This window comes from Coregonus clupeaformis, chromosome 31, assembly GCF_020615455.1.
Source record: "Coregonus clupeaformis isolate EN_2021a chromosome 31, ASM2061545v1, whole genome shotgun sequence".
Lineage (NCBI taxonomy): Eukaryota > Metazoa > Chordata > Actinopteri > Salmoniformes > Salmonidae > Coregonus > Coregonus clupeaformis.
Window position 1 is genome coordinate 2976864 of NC_059222.1, and position 14257 is coordinate 2991120.

A 14257-nucleotide genomic window follows, 5' to 3' on the forward strand; every position below is an offset into this window, starting at 1 on the left:
AATAGTCAGGATCGAGGGAAAGATGAACGGTGAAAAGTACAGAGAGAACCTCGATGAAAACCTGCTCCAGAGTGCTCAGGACCTCAGACTCAGACAGAAACTCCCCAAATACAGGTTTGCCAAGCTTGTAGCGTCATACCCAAGAAGACTCAAAGCTTTAAATCGCTGCTAAAGGTGCTTCAACAAAGCTCTAAAAACCTGTTTTTGCTTTGTCATTATGGGGTATTTTGTGTAGATTGATGAGGAAAAAAACAATTTAATACATTTTTAGAATAAGGCTGTATTGTAAAATGTGGAAAAAGTGAAGGGGTCCGAATACTTTCCGAATGCACTGTATATACACTTCCATTCATTTTTTCAACTGGTACTGGGGGACCATCAGACAAGTCTTGTTTTGCTCTAGGACGCCCACAGGCCTCACATGTACGTGTTCGTGAGAGTCTCAACTTTCAACAAAGGGGTCATATTAGTGTGTAGGCCAAACCGTTCGGACGCTACAGATGATTTTGTGAGAAGACCTATTTTTTCGGAATATCTCACGGTCTGACAAACACCGCTCTAGCTGTCACCTTTCACCGCAGATGCAGAATTGCAACATCGGCGGATGAGGTGGATTGAGACGCATCAATGCATAAAACAGATATCACTAGCTTAAACTGGCAGATTTTTGTATTATGCTAATTAGATTTTCGCGGGGACAACAACTCTAGGGGTTAAACTCAAAATATGCTATTCTGTTTCTTATAATTATTTTATTTTTGTGTCATGTTTCTTAAGACCCATCTCAACGAAATAATGGATTAATTTGTGATGGTGTATATTACATGGATTTATTAGACTGTTTAAAATGTAGATGTTTCAAAGGCATGCATCGGCGGCCACTAGTACGTGCTGAGGCCCGGCGATGCTAGTGTTAAAAGCATTGGACTAGTGCAAGCATGGCTGGAGGGTGTTTCCACCATATTTCTCATATTTATTTTAAATCTATGAGGGGGAGGATACGAGTGCACACGGTAGGAGGGTAGAGAATTGGAATGTTGCCATGGTTCTCTGTTGTGTAGAGTAGAGCACTAACTCACCAGGGATCAGTTTCTTTGCTGGTACAGTCTTCAAGTTGGCTGCAGGCTTCTTAAAGCACCTAGCACCTCTAGCTGTTCACCTTTGCACCCCTGGGCCAGACTACACTCAATCATAGGACCTACTGAAGAGATGAGTCTTCAGTAAAGACTTAAAGGTCGAGACCCAGTCTGCGTCTCTCACATGGATAGGCAGACCATTCCATAAAAATTGAGCTCTATAGGAGAAAGCCCTGCCTCCAGCTGTTTGCTTAGAAATTCTAGGGATAATAAGGAGGCCTGCGTCTTGTGACCGTAGCGTACGTGTAGGTATGTACGGCAAGACCAAATCTGAGAGATAGGTAGGAGCAAGCCCATGTAATGCTTTGTAGGTTAGCAGTAAAACCTTGAAATAAGCCCTAGCTGAGTTTATTTAGTGCTTTATCCAGGTAGCAGGAGAGTAGAGCATTGGAGTAGTCTAAGTGACAAAAGAATGGATTAGCTTTTCTGCATAATTTTTCGTCAAAAAGTAAATCATTTTTGCAGTGTTACAAAGCTGTCCTTTAAATATTCTTGATATGTTCGTCAAAAGAGAGATCAGGGTCCAGAGTAACGCTGAGGTCCTTCACAGTTTTATTTGAGAAGACTGTACAACCATCAAGATGAATTGTCAGATCCAACAGCAGATCTCTTTGTTTCTTGGGACCTAGAACTAGCATCTCTGTTTTGTCCGAGTTTAAAAGTAAAACATTTGCCGCCATCCAATTCCGACCGGTCTTAAAACTGGCCCCAAGGAAAGGGGGTGTTCAAACCTTTGCCTAGCAGGAATCTTTGATCCTCAACCCATAAGGGCAAGTCATGACACTAGTTAAGGATCATATCACCTCCACCTTACCTGACACCCTAGACCCACTTCAACTTGCGTACCGCCCCAATAGATCCACAGATGATGCAATCGCCATCTTACTGCACACTGCCCTATCCCATCTGGACAAGAGGATTACCTATGTCAGAATGCTGTTAATTGACTATAGCTCAGCCTTCAACACCATAGTACCCTCCAAGCTCATCATTAAGCTCGGGGCCCTGGGTCTGAACCCCACCCTGTGCAATTGTGTCCTGGACTTCCTGACGGGCCGCCCCCAGGTGGTGAAGGTAGGAAACAACACCTCCACTTTGCTGATCCTCAACACAGGGGCCCCACAAGGGTGCATGCTCAGCCCCCTCCTTTACTCCCTGTTCACCCATGACTGCGTGGCCACGCACTTCTCCAACTCAATCATCAAGTTTGCAGATGACACAACAGTAGTAGGCCTGATTACCAACAATGATGAGACAGCCTACAGGGAGGAGGTGAGGGCCCTGGCGGAGTGGTGCCAGGATAATAACCTCTCCCTCAATGTCAACAAAATGAAGGAGCTGATCGTGTTGTGAAGGAAAATGTTATCTTTGCACTTTTATAATAACCAATTAGACTGGGTTCATGCAAGTGACTGATTGATCGTGCCTGGGAGGAATCCTCACTATCATTATAAGCAATTTGGCAGGACGCCCAGAACATTGTTTTGAGAACAAAAGGGGTATCTCAGTTTCAAGGTCTCAGCTTGGAGAGAGGAAGCCTCGTGAGGTATTGGTCGGTCACATGCATAAACCAAACGTTAATGATTAATTAATTATAAATAATTAATAAGCTAAATCATGCTAATATAACTTGTCTGTGTAAGCAGTATATAAGAGAACTAACGGGACTGCCCTGGCAGATCTCCCGACCGACGTGTACTGTGGTGCATTAGTTTGTTGGAACCTCTACAGTTAACTGACAATAAAGAATGATTCATTTAAGTTTGACTTCAGGTGTCCCTGGTGGTAATTTCCAAGACAGCGTACTTCAGGAGACAGCAGAGGGAGCACACCCCCATCCACATCAACAGGACCACAGTGGAGAAGGTGGAAAGCTTCAAGTTCCTCGGCGTACTACACATCACTGACAATCTGAAATGGTCCACCCACACATAGTGTGGTGATGAAGGCGCAACAGCGCCTCTTCAACCTCAGGAGGCTAAAGAAATTCAGCTTGGCCCCTAAGACCCTCACAAACTTTTACAGATGCACCATTGAGAGCATCCTGTCGGGCTGTATCACCACCTGGTACGGAAACCTCACCGCCCTCAACCGCAGGGCTCTCCAGAGGGTGATGCGGTCTACCCAACATATCACTGGAGGCACACTGCCTGCCTTCCAGGACATCTACAGCACCCGATGTCACAGGAAGGCCAAAAAGATCATCAAGGACTTCAACCACCCGAGCCACGGCCTGTTCACCCACTATCATCCAGAAGGCGAGGTCAGTCCAGGTGCATCAAAGCTGGGACCGAGAGACTGACAAACAGCTTCTATCTCAAGGCCATCAGACTGTTAAATAGCCATCACTGGCCGGCCTCCACCCAGTACCCTGTCCTGAACTTAGTCACTGTCACTAGGGGGCTACCACCCGGTTACTCAACCCTGCACCTTAGCGGCTGCTGCCCTCTGTACATAGACATGGAATCACTGGTCACTTTAATAATAGAACATTGGTCACTTTAATAATGTTTACATCATGTTTTACTCATTTCGTATGTATATACTGTATTCTGCTGTATTCTAGTCAATGCCACTCCGACATTGCTCGTCCTAATATGTATATATTTCTTAATTCCATTATTTTACTTTGAGATTTGTGTGTATTGTTGCGAATTGTTATATACTATTGCACTGTTGGAGCTAGGAACACAAGCATTTAGCTTCAACGGCAATAACATCTGCTAAATATGACCAATAAAATTTGATTTGATACGTGTATGTGACCAATAACATTTGATTTTATTTGAGCAGATAGGGTCAGTGTAGTGGAATGGGGTTTTTAATGAGTGTAGGGTTAGTTGGAAGGGTGTATTTTTTCCCCCTCCCTATTCCCCTTTTCCCATTTTGTTAAACAAAGTACAGTATAATGGATTTATACTATAGTCCAGTTGGGGGCAGTAAATCAACATATTGGATGCCAACCGTTTAAACACAACAGATATTTGTTTATTTATTTATTTTCTCAAGCAAAGTATTAGGGAGTTGTTCTCCAGTCTAGTAGGTGGCGGTAATGTAACATTTATTGGATGCCAACCGCCGTTAAACCTCATCGAAGAAGAAGTAAACCCAACAGAAGAAGAAGAGAGAGAGGTTGAGATTGCCAGTTTGAGTGAGGTAGAAAGTTTCCTATGCTGAGGCAGTGAAGAGAGTAGAGGATAGTCCAAGGGTGAGTGAGTCGACTGGGAGGCCCCCCAGTGAGTAGCCTTGAAGAGAGAGAGTCAGAGAGGATGCGTTTTAGTAAGGTTAGATTTCCTGCGTTTGTAGCAATGGTGATCAATTGCACTGCACTGATGCAGCAGAAATCACAGAAGATAGATGTGGTAGTGGTAGCTGCAGCAGCAGGTAAATATTTGGGTGTCAGGTAAATATTTAGGTATGACCTTTAACTAAAATGTGCAATCCGCACTCCGACCTGCGAAAGGCAGCAGTACGCAACACAGCGTCTCGTCTGCCGGAAAGCCACATGAAGAAGTACTCCGCTCATTGCTGCTGAGAAGAGCTGCCTGTCAGCTAGCTACGTTAGGTAGTTAACTAGCATTTTCATTGATTGGCACAGTTTATTCTAGCCAGCTAATTCATTTGGGAAGGAAAAAATGGAATGGAGTATCAATGAAAACAATGTGGCTCGCTCGTGTTGAATAAAGTTAGAACATTGAACAATATTTTCCTTCCCAGGCCAGCTAGCTAGCTCGTCAGCTAGCTACAGTGCAGTGGATCCCAAAAGCCACGGTAAGACATGCCATAAATAATTAAATTGGCTAACGTTAGCAATCTCTCAAATTATGTCTTTCATTGCCACTGTAACGTTAGCTAATATTAGTTAGCAATGCCAGCAACAGCCATTTCACCCAATGCATTTACCCAACTAGCTAGCTCGAGGCTAAATTAGCTTGCTGTCCTCTGGCTGCTGTCGAGTGAGCTGTTTGTTAGTTGGGGTGTATTCATTACACTGGTTCTGTTGCAAAACGTTTAGTCTAACAGAAACAGTTTACTCCAACGGAAAATGTTTTGCAACGGAAATGATCGTTTTTATTGGACAAATTCAGCTTGGTCCCTCACCGTTTCGTTCCGTTTGCTCTGTTTTCTTCAGGTTGGTTCTTAAACGGTAAACGCTTTCCGTTGTAAGACGTAATGAATACACCCCTGTTATCGATCAGCTAGCATCTATTTACATATTTATTGGATCGGATGGCTAGAAGCAAGGACTTGCTGTCTGGATGTATTGCGTTTCTCTTTGTAATGTTAGCTAGCTAACGAAGTTATCTACTTAGTTAGTTAGCTAACTAACGTTAGTTGGCTTGAGATAGCCTAATTGACCAGCCAAGTGCAAAGCAATCTCTCAGCTGTAAATACCAACAATACAGATTAACTAGCCGTGGCAGGTTAGTTTACTAGATAGGGTTGATTACCATCATGCATAGATTGTGTTATTATGCGCAACAATGCACAAGTGAAATTGCTCGTTGATGGCCCCATTTCATTTGCTCCTTCAATGGGGCAAGCTAGTTGATAGATGGATGATAGGTGATAGAATTGCAGTCATTTGCTATCTCCTTAATGGTTTGTATGTATTTATGATAAAATATAAACTGTCAGCTATGAACTTGAAACGTAATTAGGTTAGCCAGCTAGACTTGCGTCTCCTTTTATGGGAACCGAGACTTCCGTGTTGATGGACTGCCTTCAATGACAAAGTTAACGTTACAGTAATCGTTGTTGACAAGTCTCATTTACAGTGCTATGTTTTTCATTGCCAATATTATGAGACAGAGACATAGTTATTGAAATATGGGGAGGATAAGGGAGCTGGAACTGCTGTGCATGTATGATTTATTGTAAGAATTGGGAAAATGCATACAAATTCAATACAGTGCCTTCAGAAAGTATTCACACCCCTTGACTTTTTCCACATTTTGTTGTGTTACAGCCTGAATTTAAAATGGATTATATTGAGATGATTTGTGACTGGCTGTCACGCCCTGACTTATGGAACTCTTGTATGTTGAGTCAGGGTGTGGAGATCTATGTTATTATTTCTATGTTTACATTCTAGGTATTGTGTTTCTATGTTTGGCCGGGTGTGATTCCCAATCAGAGGCAGCTGTCGCTCGTTGTCTCTGATTGGGGATCAAACTTAAGTAGCCTGTTTGCAATTATTAGTTGTGGGATCTTGTTCCGTGTATAGGCTTGTATGGTGTTTAGCCTGAGGACTTCCCGTTACGTTGTTTTTGTTCGTGTGTTTATTTTAATAAATAAACATGTATGCATTTCACGCTGCGCCTTGGTCTGACCCGTCCTTCAACGATCGTGACACTGGCCTACACACTATACCCCATAATGTCAGTGGAATTATGTTTTTAGACATTTTTACAAATGAATTAATTTAAATGAAAAGCTGAAATGTCTTGAGTCAATAAGTAGTCAACCCCTTTGTTATGGCAAGCCTAAATAAGTTCAATTTGCTTAAGTTGTATGGAATCACTCTTGAATGACTACCTCATCTCTGTACCCCATACATACAATTATCTGTAAGGTCCCTCAGTCGAGCAGTGAATTTCAAACACAGATTCAACCACAAAGACCAGGGAGGTTTTCCAATGCCACGCGAAGAAGGGCACCTATTGGTAGATGGGTAAAAAAAGCAGACATATAATATTTTGAGCATGGTGAAGTTATTAATTACGCTTTGGATGGTGTATCAATACACTCATTCACTACACATATACAGGCATCCTTCTTAACTCAGTTGCTGGAAAGGAAGGAAACTGCTCAGGGATTTCACCAAGAGGCCAATGGTGACTTTAAAACAGTTACAGAGTTTAATGGCAGTGATAGAAAAATGAGGTTGGATCAACAACATTGTAGTTACTCCACAATACTAACCTAATTGACAGAGTGAAAAGAAGGAAGCCTGTACAGAAGAAAAATATTTCAAAAAATGCATCCTGTTTGCTACAAGGCACTAAGGTAATCCTGCAATTAACTTTTTGTCCTGAATACAATATGTTACACTACCAGTCAAAAGTTTGGGGACACCTACTCATTCAAGGGTTTTTCTGTTTTTATAATTTTTTACATTGTAGAATAATAGTGAAGACTTCAAAACTATGAAATAACATATATGGAATCATGTAGTAACCAAAAGTGTTAAACAAATCAAAATATATTTTATATTTGAGATTCTTCAAATAGCCACCCTTTGCCTTGATGACAACTTTGCACACTCTTGGCATTCTCTCAACCAGCTTCATGTGGTAGTCACATGGAATGCATTTCAATTGGTGTGCCTTCTTAAAAGTTAATTTGTGGAATTTCTTTCCATCTTAATGCGTTTGAGCCAATCAGTTGTGTTGTGACAAGGTAGGGGGTTATACAGAAGATAGCCCTATTTGGTAAAATACCAGGTCCATATTATGGCAAGAGCAGCTCAAATAAGCAAAACGAAACGACAGTCCATCATTACTTTACTTTAAGTCATGAAGGTCAGTCAATCCGGAAAATTTCAAGAACTTTGAAGGTTTCTTCAAGTGCAGTCGCAAAAACCATCAAGCACTATGATGAAACTGGCTCTCATGAGGACCACAACAGGAAAGGAAGACTCAGAGTTACCTCTGCTGCAGAGGATAAGTTCATTAGAGAGTTACCAGCCTCAGAAATTGCAGCCCAAATAAATTATTCACAGAGTTCAAGTAACAGACGTATCTCAAAATCAACTGTTCAGAGGGGACTGTGTGAATCAGGCCTTCATGGTTTCTTTGCAGCAATTCGACCACTACTAAAGTCCCTCTTTGCCATGAAAATGAACTTAATCCCCAAAAAACATTTCCACTGCATTTCAGCCCTGCCGCAAAAGAACCAGCTGCCATCATATCAGTGATTCTGTCGTTAACACAGGTGAGAGTGTTGACGAGGACAAGGCTGGAGATCACTCTGTCTTGCTGATTGCGTTAGTATAACAGACTGGAAGCTTTAAAAGGAGGGTGGTGCTTGAAATCATTGTTCTTCCTCTGTTAACCATGGTTACCTGCAAGGAAACACGTGCCGTCATCATTGCTTTGCACAAAAAGGGCTTCACAGGCAAGGATATTGCTGCTAGTAAGATTGCACCTAAATCAACCATTTATCGGATCATCAAGAACTTCAAGGAGAGAGGTTCAATTGTTGTGAAGAAGGCATCAGGGTGCCCAAGAAAGTCCAGCAAGCGCCAGGACCGTCTCCTAAAGTTGATTCAGCTGCGGGATCGGGGCACCACCAGTGCAGGGCTTGCTCAGGAATGGCAGAAGGCAGGTGCGAGTGCATCTGCATGCACAGTGAGGCGAAGACCTTTGGAGGATGGCCTGGTGTCAAGAAGGGCAGCAAAGAAGCCACTTCTCTCCAGGAAAAACATCAGGGATAGACTGATATTCTGCAAAAGGTACAGGGATTGGACTGCTGAGGACTGGGGTAAAGTCCTTTTCTCGGATGAATCCCCTTTCCGATTGTTTGGGGCATCCGGAAAACACCTTGTCCGGAGAAGACAAGGTGAGCGCTACCATCAGTCCTGTGTCATGCCAACAGTAAAGCATCCTGAGACCATTCATGTGTGGGGTTGCTTCTCAGCCAAGGGAGTGGGCTCACTCTCAATTTTGCCTAAGAACACAGCCATGAATAAAGAATGGTACCAACACATCCTCAGAGAGCAACTTCTCCCAACCATCCAAGAACAGTTTGGTGACGACCAATGCCTTTTCCAGCATGATGGAGCACCTTGCCGTAAGGCAAAAGTGATAACTAAGTGGCTCGGGGAACAAAACATTGACATTTTGGGTCCATGGCCAGGAATCTCCCCAGACCTTAATCACATTGAGAACTTGTGGTCAATCCTCAAGAGGCGGGTGGACAAACAAAAACCCACAAATTCTGACAAACTCCAAGCATTGATTATGCAAGAATGGGCTGCCATCAGTCAGGATGTGGCCCAGAAGTTAATTGACAGCATGCCAGGGCGGATTGCAGAGGTCTTGAAAAAGAAGGGTCAACACTGCAAATATTGACTCTTTGCATAAACTTAATGTAATTGTCAAAAAAGCCTTTGACACTTATGGAATGCTTGTAATTATACTTCAGTATACCATAATAACATCTGACAAAAATATCTCATAACACTGAAGCAGCGAACTTCGTGAAGACCAATACTTGTGTCATTCTCAAAACTTTTGACCACGACTGTATATGTTTTCTACTGTATTTAGTCAGTGCCACTCTGACATTGCGAGTCCTAATATTTATATATTTCTTAATTCCATCCTTTTGCTTTTAGATTTGTGTATTGTTGTGAATTGTTAGATACTACTGCACTGTTGGAGCTAGGAACACAAGCATTTCACTACACCCGCAATAAGATCTGCTAAAACTGTATGTGACCAATAACATTTGATTTGATGAGAAAGTGTAGTTGTTATTTCCAAATGTTTAGCTCAGTGTTATGCTGCTTTGCGATCTATTAATAGCAAGGGTTGCATTAAATAGGTGCAATATTTTTTTAGGATGCAGTTGGCGATGTTCAATTCATTAGCACAAAACGTATAAACAAAAGACTCACTGTGAAAGTTAATACATGTAGGCTCTTCATATATAGGCTATGCGCAGCACTTCGTTCAATTTATCGAATCAATTATTGTTTACTTGATCAAACAGCTAGCAACATCTGTCAAACTTAGTTATTTATCTCAAAACACAGGGATGTCGATTCGCACGGGACTAGTATTATCAGATTACTTTGGAGTTTGCCAAAAAACGGTATGTTATTCTGGCTGAAATTATTAATCTCCTGCCATGTCAAATTTACTGCCATGGCAGATTCGGACGGGACTAAAATTACAGATGTTTTGTGCTTGTGCTCATAATTACACTACCCGACCTCCCCCAGTAAAACTAATCCCATCTGAATAGGGCTAAAGTGTCAATACAGGACTAAGATCGTATCCTAGTCCACCGGCTCTGGCGCTCGTCGGATGTGGCAGGGCTTGCAAACTATCACGGGTTACAAAGGGAAACCCAACAACGAGCTGCCCAGTGATGTGAGCCTACTAGATGAGCTAAATGCCTTCTATGCTCGCTTTGAGGCAAGAAACACTGAACCATGCATGAGAGGACCAGCTGTTCTGGACGGCTGTGTGATCATGCTCTCCATAGGACAGATTACCAGGACGCATACCGCATGCACTGACCAGCTGGCAAGTGTCTTCACTGACATTTTCAACCTCTCCCTGACCCAGTCTGTAATACCTACATGTTTTAAGCAGACCACAATAGAGGGCTTGCAGTTGCGTCACAAATCACCTAGCAACCGCACCAGGCCCCATGTTAGAAGACCAAGGTTAATCTGTTGGAAGTCCTCCAATCGTCCACATGGCTGGCTGCGTTTTGCTACCACCGGAAACTTAGTGAATATTGCCCATTATTTCATTTTTTTTTTATGGACCCAGAAAAAGGAGGCAGTGGGAGAACCTACAGTGCATTCGGGAAGTATTGAGACCCCTTAACTTTTTCCACATTTTCATATGTTACAGCATTATTATAAAATATATATATTTTTTAATCTCTCATCATTCTACACACAACGTGACATAATGACAAAGTGAAAACAGGTTTTTAGAAATGTTTGCAAATGTATAAAAAAAAAAAATACATACCTTGTTTACGTAAGTATTCAGACCCTTTGCTATGAGACTCAATTTAGCTCCGGTGCATCCTGTTTCCATTGAACATCCTTGATGGTTCAACAACTTCATTGGAGTCCACCTGTGATAAATGCAATTGATTAGACATGATTTGGAAAGGCACACACCTGTCTATATAAGGTCCCACATTTGACAGTGCATGTCAGAGCAAAAATCAAGAGTGGCCAGACGGAAGCCACTCCTCCAGTAAAAGGCACATGACAGCCCGCTTGGAGTTTGCTAAAGGCACCTAAAGGACTCTCAGACCATAAGAAACAAGATTCTCTGGTCTGGTGAAACCAAGATTGGACTCTTTGGCCTGAATGCCAAGCGTCATGTCTGGAGGAAACCTTGCACCATCCCTATAGTGAAGCATGGTGGTGGCAGCATCATGCTGTGGGGATGTTTTTCAGCGGCAGAGGCTGGGAGACTAGTCAGGATAGAGGAAAAGATTAACGGAGCAAAGTACAAAGGGATCCTTGATGAAAACCTGCTTCAGAGGTCTCAGGACCTCAGACTGGGGCGAAGGTTCACCTTCCAACAGGACAACGACCGTAAGCACACAGCCAAGACAACGCAGGAGTGGCTTCAGGACAAGTCTCTGAATGTCCTTGAGTGGCCCAGCCAGAGCCTGTACTTGAACCCGATCGAACATCTCTGGAGAGACCTGGAAATAGCTGTGCAGCGACGTGCCCCATCCAGCCTGACATAGCTTGAGGGGATCTGCAGAGAAGAATGAGAGAAACTCCCCATATACAGGTGTGCCAAGCTTGTAGCGTCATACCCAAGAAGACTCGAGGCTGTAATCGCTGCCAAAGGTGAACTTGATCATGTGAACTTCCGTTTTTTTATTTGTAATAAATGTTCAAACATTTATAAAAAAAACGTTTTTGCTTTGTCATTATGGGGTATTGTGTGTAGATTGAGGGGAAAAACGATTTAATCCATTTGAGAATAAGTCAGTAACGTAACAAAATGTGGAATAAGTCTAGGGGTCTGAACACTTTCCGAATGCACTGTAATTGTATGTGGGGTACAGAGATGAGTCATTCAAAAATCATGTTCAACACTGTTAATGCACTTATGTGACTTGTTAAGCAAATCTTTACACCTGAACATATTTTGGCTTGCCATAACAAAGGGGTTGAATACTTAGTGACTCAAGACATTTCAGCTTTTCATTTTAAAGTAATTTCTAAACATTTCTAAAACCAAAATTCCACTTTGATATTATGGAGTATTGTGTAGACCAGTGACACATTTCAATTTAATCCATTTTAAATTCAAGCTTTAACACAACATAATGTGGAAAAAGTCAATGGGTGTGAATACTTTCTGAAGGCACCTATGTATATATCTACCTCAATTACCTCGTACCCCTGCACATTGACTCGGTACTGGTACCCTGTGTATATACCCTAGTTATCGTTACTTATTATTGCATTATTATTTTTCTATTATTTCTTGATTTTCTTTCTATTGTTGGAAAGGGACCATAAGTAAGCATTTCACTGTTAGTGTATACCTGTCTTACGAAGCATGTGATGAGTAAAATGTCATTAGATTTAAATGAACAGCTAATTTACATACACTGAGGGAAAAAAGTATTGGATCCTCTGCTGATTTTGTATGTTTGCTCACTGACAAAGACATGATCAGTCTATCATTTTAATGGTAGGTTTATTTGAACAGTGAGAGACAGAATAACAACAAACAAATCCAGAAAAATGCATGTCAAAAATGTTATGAATTGATTTGCATTTTAATGAGGGAAATAAGTACAGTGGGGAAAACATTTATTTAGTCAGCCACCAATTGTGCAAGTTCTCCCACTTAAAAAGATGAGAGAGGCCTGTAATTTTCATCATAGGTACACGTCAACTATGACAGACAAAATGAGAGAAAAAAAATCCAGACAATCACATTGTAGGAATTTTAATGAATTTATTTGCAAATTATGGTGGAAAATAAGTATTTGGTCACCTACAAAAGTTTCTCAATACTTTGTTATATACCCTTTGTTGGCAATGACACAGGTCAAACGTTTTCTGTATGTCTTCACAAGGTTTTCACACACTGTTGCTGGTATTTTGGCCCATTCCTCCATGCAGATCTCCTCTAGAGCAGTGATGTTTTGGGGCTGTCGCTGGGCAACACGGACTTTCAACTCCCCCCTCCAAAGATTTTCTATGGGGTTGAGATCTGGAGACTGGCTAGGCCACTCCAGGACCTTGAAATGCTTCTTACGAAGCCACTCCTTCGTTGCCCGGGCGGTGTGTTTGGGATCATAGTCATGCTGAAAGACCCAGCCACGTTTCATCTTCAATGCCCTTGCTGATGGAAGGAGGTTTTCACTCAAAATCTCACGATACATGGCCCCATTCATTCTTTCCTTTACACGGATCAGTCGTCCTGGTCCCTTTGCAGAAAAAACAGCCCCAAAGCATGATGTTTCCACCCCCATGCTTCACAGTAGGTATGGTGTTCTTTGGATGCAACTCAGCATTCTTTGTCCTCCAAACACGACGAGTTGAGTTTTTACCATAAAGTTATATTTTGGTTTCATCTGACCATATGACATTCTCCCAATCCTCTTCTGGATCATCCAAATGCACTCTAGCAAACTTCAGACGGGCCTGGACATGTACTGGCTTAAGCAGGGGGACACGTCTGGCACTGCAGGATTTCAGTCCCTGGCGGCGTAGTGTGTTACTGAGGGTAGGCTTTGTTACTTTGGTCCCAGCTCTCTGCAGGTCATTCACTAGGTCCCCCCGTGTGGTTCTGGGATTTTTGCTCACCGTTCTTGTGATCATTTTGACCCCACGGGGTGAGATCTTGCGTGGAGCCCCAGATCGAGGGAGATTATCAGTGGTCTTGTATGTCTTCCATTTCCTAATAATTGCTCCCACAGTTGATTTCTTCAAACCAAGCTGCTTACCTATTGCAGATTCAGTCTTCCCAGCATGGTGCAGGTCTACAATTTTGTTTCTGGTGTCCTTTGACAGCTCTTTGGTCTTGGCCATAGTGGAGTTTGAGTGTGACTGTTTGAGGTTGTGGACAGGTGTCTTTTATACTGATAACAAGTTCAAACAGGTGCCATTAATACAGGTAACAAGTGGAGGACAGAGGAGCCTCTTAAAGAAGAAGTTACAGGTCTGTGAGAGCCAGAAATCTTTCTTGTTTGTAGGTGACCAAATACTTATTTTCCACCATAATTTGCAAATAAATTCATTAAAAATCCTACAATGTGATTTTCTGGATTTTTTTTTCTCAATTTGTCTGTCATAGTTGACGTGTACCTATGATGAAAATTACAGGCCTCTCTCATATTTTAAAGTGGGAGAACTTGCACAATTGGTGGATGACTAAATACTTTTT

At 42.1% G+C, this 14257-nt stretch overlaps 1 protein-coding gene across 2 annotated transcripts in view; it reads left to right on the forward strand.

Annotated features, from left to right (window-relative positions):
• The first annotated feature begins 4307 nt into the window (after positions 1-4307).
• The window catches only part of LOC121547172 (serine/threonine-protein kinase TAO2-like), a 62174-nt gene continuing 52224 nt past the window's right edge, over positions 4308-14257 (forward strand). For both annotated transcript variants that reach the window (XM_045209740.1, XM_045209741.1), the window contains exon 1: positions 4308-4907. The gene's annotated coding sequence lies outside the window, so the exon portion shown is untranslated. The remainder of the gene's footprint in view (positions 4908-14257) is intronic.